Below are 8,063 nucleotides of genomic sequence, written 5' to 3'. Positions count from 1 at the left end.
AGATAAAGTCAGCACAAGAGCCAGAGGACTAATCTTGCCAAAGCTTAAATTAATTTCAGTAGCATCAGGTGACTAGGGGAATTGCTACTCCCCCACTAGTATGGTTCCCCTATCTGGTTACAACCCAAACTTTTTCATCTGCTTTCTCCAACAGTTTGCCTGAACCGTTTGCATACTTGCCCGAAGAGAAGTTACATTTACATGTATTTGAGGGAAAAGTATCTTGACAATCAAATGCACGTGTACTCACATTTAGAGGCTGGTTTCTTTCTATTCTTTTCCCAGTCTCTCAGCCAGTTCATCAGCTCTCTCAGTTTGCTCTTATCACCCTGATGACCAATAATCTGCTTCGCTGTGTGAGGTTGATCTTTGTCTACTCATAACAGACTTGGTTCTCCTGCACACACACACAAAAAATTACCTTTACTGTCAAAGTCTTACGTAGATTAAAAAAATAAAGCAACAAAAAACAAAAACACTGTACTTTCTTGTAACTCAATTTAAGTAACAAAAACAAGTCTACAGGTGGAAGTACAGTAAAATGATCCAACAGATGAACCTAAAGGTGGAATTTAGAGTAGTGGTAAAACTGACATGTGGGTGACTGGACAGAGGAGAACAAAGAGAATAAGTGACAGATAGGAAGACAGTAATTGGAAGAATGAACATACACAAAAGAGCAGACAGACAGACAGACAATCTAAGTGACACCATAAATTAAGTAGATGGTAGAAGGGAAATGAGGATGAACAAATTATGTTTACTTATCAGTTTCACACTAGCTTATGGCTCCTATGACATTTTTCTGGTACATGTATATCACATACATATGCATGTATTTTTATGTTATCTGTAATTTTAATACAAAGTCATGTACAGTACCTGGACGCACACAAGAGAAATTATATTCACTAAGTGTAATCATTGCACAATGCATGTAAGATGCTTACTGGTGAGGAAATAATTAATTTTAAGGCATAACTCTGAAGTGTGAATTAAATTTTCAGTGAAGTCATGCTCTTGAGCTAATTGTTGGAAAGGTTTGAAACACCCAGCTTTCAGTGCAGGTGATGATGATGGTGTTTGTGTTGTTGGAGAAGACACAGATCTTTCACTCAGTTGTGACATATCACCCTCAAACTGATCTTTTCCCTGGCCGAGGGACTCCATTGGTTCAGCTTTCTCCTTCTTCTTTGTCTTCTTCTCCACACTTGGTGGTTCATAGCTGGTCTCGTTGCCTGGTTTTGTTCTGACAAGCTCAAACAGACAGTCTTCATCTATTTGTGATGTTCCACATTGCTTAGCCTAACAGATAAGTACCAAAGTTAAAAAAAAGAAACAAAAAGATAACAACAAAAACAACAACAACAAAGAAACCATTGGTCTCTTGCCAAGTAATGTTTAGCTATTCAAGGAAGGAAATACAACCTTGAACCAGTTAAAAAGGTCTCCTAACAAGGAAAAATTTAATGAACTCCACAGCAAGAAATATAAGTTTATGCTCATGGAAAAAAAAACTCTTTTTAGAAGCCAACAACAAAAAGAAAATGTTAAATTTCTACCATAGTAAATTTTTCAGTTCATGTTGGTTTCCTCTACAGACTTACAAATCAATGAATTGTGTTCATTTTGCAAATTTGTGGCAAGTTTCCCAGGTGTTTTAACTGTAAGCCGCACCCAGATTTGTTTTAAAAATTTAGGGAAAAAGGTACAGCTGCTATGTTTATGTTCACAGTTTTTTTTCCTCTTTTGAGCTGTACATCACAATGTACCTTGGAAAGTTTACTCTCCCCAGGATCCTGTCCCATGACAATAAAACTCTTTTTCTTGCTCACTGAGTGGGTAACTTTTCCACCATATCCTTGAATCAAATCTGCTGTGTCCTCTCTCTTGATACTTTCCAAGATTCCTGAAATAACAAATGTCAGTCCATCCAAACAGTTTTCCACTTCCTAAAAGTTAAATTATCAAGTGCATGCATAATTCAAGATGAGCAGAGAAAAAAATTAATTCTTCCCTTGAAGGCCTCTTAATACTGTCCAAACTGAAAAGTTATAAATGGCGAAAAAGTAAAAAACTCTGTAGATACACCATAAATATTTCAGATCAATGTCAGCATCTGCACACCTACCCCTCCCCCAACCCAACAACTGTCAACTGCTAACAAGTAAGGGTTAAAGTTGTATTAGGGGAGGGGTAGGTGTGCAGTTTCTCAAATACAGACATTGAACCAACATTTGAACATCAACTGATAGTAAAAGGATAAAATACATTTTTTTGTTTAACCCTTTAACTCCCATGAGTGACCAAGACAGAACTTCTCCTTACAATATAAATACAATATCATGCAGACAAGTGATGAGAATAAAGAAAAATATCAAACAGGGGATTATAAGTTGATCCAAGACCAAATTATCCAAATAACATCACAAGAATTGTACAACAGACAGTAAAGAGAATTACTATTGAGATCTTGGGAGTAAAAGGGTTAATCAAAGCATGCATTTTACAATTTTTTCCTGTAAACTGTATCTGCAGATTTTTCCAAACCAGCTTTAATTCTAATAATCTTCATTTTCCTTTGTCTTGCATCTCTCATTAAAATTTGAAAGGATGGAAAACAAACCACAAAGAGCTTTTGAGAGATAATAATAATTTAACTACTGTAAGAAATTAACATGTAACTTCTCCCTAGAATATCCATAGATTATCCAGCAAACAGGTAACGAGAACACTAAAACTTATCAAGTACATGTAGTTGTTATAATGATCTAACAACAAATTCTCATTATTAGTTTACAGAAAAATGTGTAGCAGCTAGAGGGGAGAATTAACAATCAGATCTTGGTCTTTGAAACCTACCTTAGGGATTTCCTTTGAACCAAGCACCCTAGGACCATCTCTTGCCATAAAACTACGGAAACCAGATTTTTTCTTTTCCAATGAGGGTGGAACTCCAACCACTTCCTCTGATTTTGACACCTTTGGTGTTCCTTGGGTTGGAATTTCCTTACTAACATATTTTCATCCTTTTTTGGAGTAACAGTTTTCTTTGGACTTGGTTTTCAGTCTCTAACTGGAGTTTCTGGAACTGTGGCAGCTTTGACAGCCAGTTTGCTAGCAGGAGTTGTCTTTGGTACCTCCTGAAAAGTCCATGGATAAAATTTGAAGTGAACAAATTTGACATGTATATCAAACATTCTAACAACTAAGAGTTGTCCAATCAAGGTAAGAGTTGTCCCAAAAGAAATGTTGATGGTGAAAGACACTGCTGCTTTGAAAAATGGAGACAAAGTGGTAACATCTTCCCAGATTGTCAAAGTTAAAATCACCAAGAATGTACCTAGAAGTTTTATCACTATTGTTACTGTTTTTGTATAAATTTTAGGTACAGTAATGGTAGTATTTTGAGTAGTGTTAGTATTGTAAGTTATGTCTTGTTCCAAGTAATGTAACTTAGTAATGTGCATCTAAGTGAAACCATCTACTGTCATAGTTGGACAGGTTTACATATACAACATGTACCACCAGTTAACAAATTTGAGTGAGCTTTTGGATCTTATACTACAAGTACCTTATTCAAGTGCTTAACGACAAGTTACCTAAACAACATACCATACACATACAATTATATCAGATCCAATCCATTCTAGTATCAGGGTAGCAGGTTCAATTAAGGATTAATAGTAATGATTAATTTTGTAACAAAGTATGCATGGTAATCAAAAGGCTTACAAACCTTTTTCTTCTCAGGGGAAGGCTTTTTAACCTCAGACTTTGATTCTAAGAAGTCTTCCTTCCTTTTCTTCGATGGTTGCTCTGCTGTTGGATGGTTGACATTCCCATTTTCTCTTCCTTCTTTTTCTCTCCCATTTTTATACTCTTCTTTTCTATTCACTTTGGAGTCTTCATTTTCTTAAGACTTGTCAGATCTCTGTGGGAAATGAAAAAAGATAAAAAATTCTTGATTGTTCTACAAGGAACTAAGGGATGATCATTAAGTGAGTTGAGCTCTGGTCATCAAGCTTAAAATTTGCACTCTCAAGAGTGATCAATTTTCGAATTTCTCATAACAATACCAATTCACAGTCAGGCAGCAATGTAATATCAGAAGAAAGAAAGTCCTCACACAAGAGGATATTTATTGCTTGAACAGCCTGTTCTCAGAGATATTTTCATAACACTTGGGTGACAGACAGTAAAGAGAGTTGATTTAAATATCTTAGGGGGAAAGGACTTATCTCTATACATTTCCTAGGGTACTGACAAAGGAGAATTTGATTAACAAACAAGAGCTTAGTTGGTGATCATTTCCTTTATTCATGTGACCTTAACCTTGACACCTGTGTGTAACACGTGCTTATCCAAAAGTTAAAATTTTGGAGAAACCAGAAAAGCAAACAATCCACAGTAAATTTCCATAAATCATCTTTCACCAAAAAGAAGCTCCAGTGAAAGAAGACCATTTAAATAACCTACTTTCAACGAAAAAAGCGATAGATGCATATTAATGTTTGATTCAGGGGGAATATTGTAAAGAGAAATTAGATGCTAGTCAAAGGGTTAAATGTATTAGCATAAGAGCAGTGTGCTATGACAGGTCTAACATTCTCAATGCTTGATGGAAGAAAGGAAAAAACAAACAAACAGACAAAAAAAATTTAGCTGGATAATTTTAGAAGAAGCCAGATGATTCTCCAGAGCAATATCTTATGTTCTAAATGAATACCATTGTTTGGTACTGAAATGTCAAATATAATGAAAGAGAATGATGGATGATACCTCTCTTTAACTTGCTGGACCTCTTGAGAAGCTACTTTGTCTGTCTGTTTTGCAGACTCTTTTAATTTGATGGGCACAACTTCTTCCTCATCTGTAGAAACCACATCAGAATATAAGTCAAGTGCTACAATATTCAAATTCTATTTGAGGCAGAGTGGTCTAATGGTTAGTGTGCTGAACCCTGAATGAAGCAGATGGCTTTGTTTTTGTCAGCAAGCTAATACATAAGCAATGTTAAAGGTCATGCAATGTTAAAAAAAACTGACATCATCTTACTGTATATGTACCTCAAGCTCACCTCACATTAAATATTTCCCTATCCAGCCCTCCCACTCCATCAATAGGGACCTTAAGATCCAAGGATGGTGGATGTCTACGATGGTGGGCAGAAGTTTGAATGCATGTCTATCTACTTCCAGTAGTAAATTCCCACTGTAGCTGTGTTGTCTGTGACGTCAAAACAACTAGTCTGCCGTTTCGTACAAAATGTGAGTTGATTACAGTGTTTTTATAAAATATCTTTTATAATTTTGAATATTTTGCGCATTATGGAGTCAATAACATTTTTAATTCATTTGACTACTCTTCTGGGACCTGATTTTAGCAAAAAAACATGTTTTTTTCCTTCTCCACTAAACAGGTCATGGCTGCAGCCGACATGAGTGCCAAGAATATTGCTTAGTAAGTTCTCTTATTCTTTTTACTTCATGTTTTAACAATGAATGTGGTGAAACTCAACATAAATTACCCTTAGAAAAATCTCTTGATTACTTATGTTTGTGATAGTGTCTTGCATATTTGGTGAACAAAAAAGGGTTCTGCTTGCAGTAAAAAAAAAAGGCAAACAACATACAACACAAACAAAAAAAGAATAAGCGCTAACAGTTTATTATAATTATCTTTAGAACCAACATGGAGTGGACTGAACAACATGGCAATATTCTTTGTCAGGAGATTCTTGTTCTTGAACCATTCAAGGCAAAGAAAGGAAGCATTGCAAGGGGCCAAATTTGGGATAAATTAGTGAACAATCTGAACAGCCTTCAACATCCCCAGCTCACAGTGATGAAGCGATCTGTTAGAGAATGATATATGCTTTTGAGTGACAAATTTAGAGCAAAGATGTAAGATGAAGAAAAGACAAGTGGAATAGATACAGATTTGAGTGACGTTGAAAAAGCACTTGAGGAGATAGTAGAAAAAGAAGCTGTGGTTGAAGAAACAACACAAAATGACAAAAAGAAAGTCGATAGCGCCAAAGCAGCAGAAATAAGATACAGAGCTCTAGAGAACCTTGGTGGGACACAGAAAAGACAAAGGAAAGATGAGGTAGAGAATGAAACAGCAACAAGAGCAAAATGTCGAAGAAGTGGTAGTGACTCGGTCATGACAGCTGTGGTAGACATCAGCTGTTCTTGGATCTTAAGGTCCCTAATAAGCAGAGTCTGCTAAAAACCCTTGTGTCGAACTCAGTCACATAAAAATATTTGGCCATCTTATTCATCATGAAAAATATCCAAAATGTTTTCACATTCACATGAAATTCAAGACAATCACATTTTGAAGATAAATAAAACCCAAAGAAAAAAAATTAAACCAAATTCATATTTTCACTCTTTCCAACCTGTTAATAAAAGCTGTTAATCCTATAAAAATTAAAAATATACATAATTATACAAAAAAGATGAAATCACAATTCCCGTGAAGATAAAGTCTCCACATCACCTTTCATGTAGAAAGTATCAGGTACCCTCAATAAGTAGACATAATTTCCTTACCTGAGTCCAAGCTGATTGCTCTTCTACTTTTCTTAACTTTTGAACTCTCCTCCTTCTTTACTGATGTGGCTTTTCTGAAACAGAGATGAGTGAAAGAGAACCAGGTTCTGAATACGCCCAAAATCGTCAGCTAAATTGCTCTTTCGTCGAGTGACCCATGTTTCCTATATTATTAGTATTGCCTATGTTATATATATTTCTTGTTATTTGTATTTCCTTTGTTATTTCCAATCTTCGTTCTTGATGTATTATGTTTGTAAAACTTTACTTAGAAACCACTGGCAATGGCATATAGATGGAAGAGTTCAGTCCAGTCATCAGGAAATTAAACTCATCTAAAATTTATTGCTGGCATGTAGGTTACACCAGGCTTGTGGAAAAATAGTCTGGGTAAAGTGAAGTCTCAAGGTTTCTTTATCAATCACCTTTGAAGTTAATGAATAATTTCATTTTCCCTTCAGTCTGAGTAAATGAAAGATTAACTAGTACTTGTCAAAATTGTGAAATAAGCATCAGAGTTGTATTTTGCTACTGCTCTGCAGAATTAGTCAGCTGAAGTTTGAACAAATTTGTGGGAAATGCTAAAGTCCTGGATGTTTCAAACTTCAGTGAAATTTAGGTGGCAGTGTATCGCATCATGCTGTTTAACCCTTAAACTCACACATGGGATTAACAGAATTAGCAAACTGATCTTGGAAGTTAAAGAATGAAGACAAAATTGCTTCAAATTATGGCCTTGTTTAAGATTAAAAAAAAAAAGGCAAAACACTGTAATTTATCAGCCTCACTCAGCTACCCTGGCATACTCAGACAAACTACTGAAAATTATACCTGCAAAGTTAGTTCATACACATACCATGTCTGACATTCCAGTCCAGAAAGATACCTTGGGTTAGATATATGTAGTTGAATGAAACTCTTGGTCAAAACATGTTGTAAAATTACCTACCACGTATGGCGATAAATACTAATTTTGGCGAAATTCTGCCGCTGAGAATCGGCTAAAACGACTAATAAACCATTTTAGTATTATAATAGTAATATGTTCACACCGCTCTCCGATGTTCACGACAAGCGACTTAATACAGGAATGGCTCCGACCTGTGATTGGATGATAAAAATATTAAAAGTTAATAAGTTATATCTTAACTCCTTGCTCGCGAGTACCCTTAACCGCGTGTCTCGAAGCGGAATAATAAAAAAACCAATGTGAAAACACCGATGAGTCAAACAAGTAAATGGCTACTTACATAACGAAGAGAAGGTAGAGTCTATCTTGTTCAGCGAGGTCGTTCAGCGATATATCCCGGCGATGGAAAAGTCATCCGCCGACAAGCTCCGCTGACAAAACTCATATAGTCAGTTCAGGCGGACGACCAACGACTGGAGTCATTCGTGTATTTCACCGCAGACAGGAATGGCTCCAACTCATGCGTATATTAATTTTTGTTTTCGTTCTGGCTAAATGATTTATACACTGAGATGAAAACTGAAAGAGCAATT

At 35.8% G+C, this 8,063-nt stretch overlaps 2 pseudogenes; one reads left to right on the top strand and one right to left on the bottom strand.

Moving 5' to 3' along the window:
* Positions 1-256: 256 nt before the first annotated feature.
* On the bottom strand, positions 257-5,578 carry LOC136281651 (replication factor C subunit 1-like; annotated as a pseudogene).
* A 107-nt stretch (positions 5,579-5,685) lies between these two features.
* Positions 5,686-6,519, top strand: LOC131793124 (uncharacterized; annotated as a pseudogene).
* The last annotated feature ends 1,544 nt before the right edge of the window (positions 6,520-8,063 follow it).

This window comes from Pocillopora verrucosa, chromosome 6, assembly GCF_036669915.1.
Source record: "Pocillopora verrucosa isolate sample1 chromosome 6, ASM3666991v2, whole genome shotgun sequence".
In the NCBI taxonomy this organism is placed as follows: Eukaryota; Metazoa; Cnidaria; class Anthozoa; order Scleractinia; family Pocilloporidae; genus Pocillopora; species Pocillopora verrucosa.
Note: the sequence above shows the minus strand (reverse complement) of the source record. Positions and strands in the feature narration are given on the sequence as shown.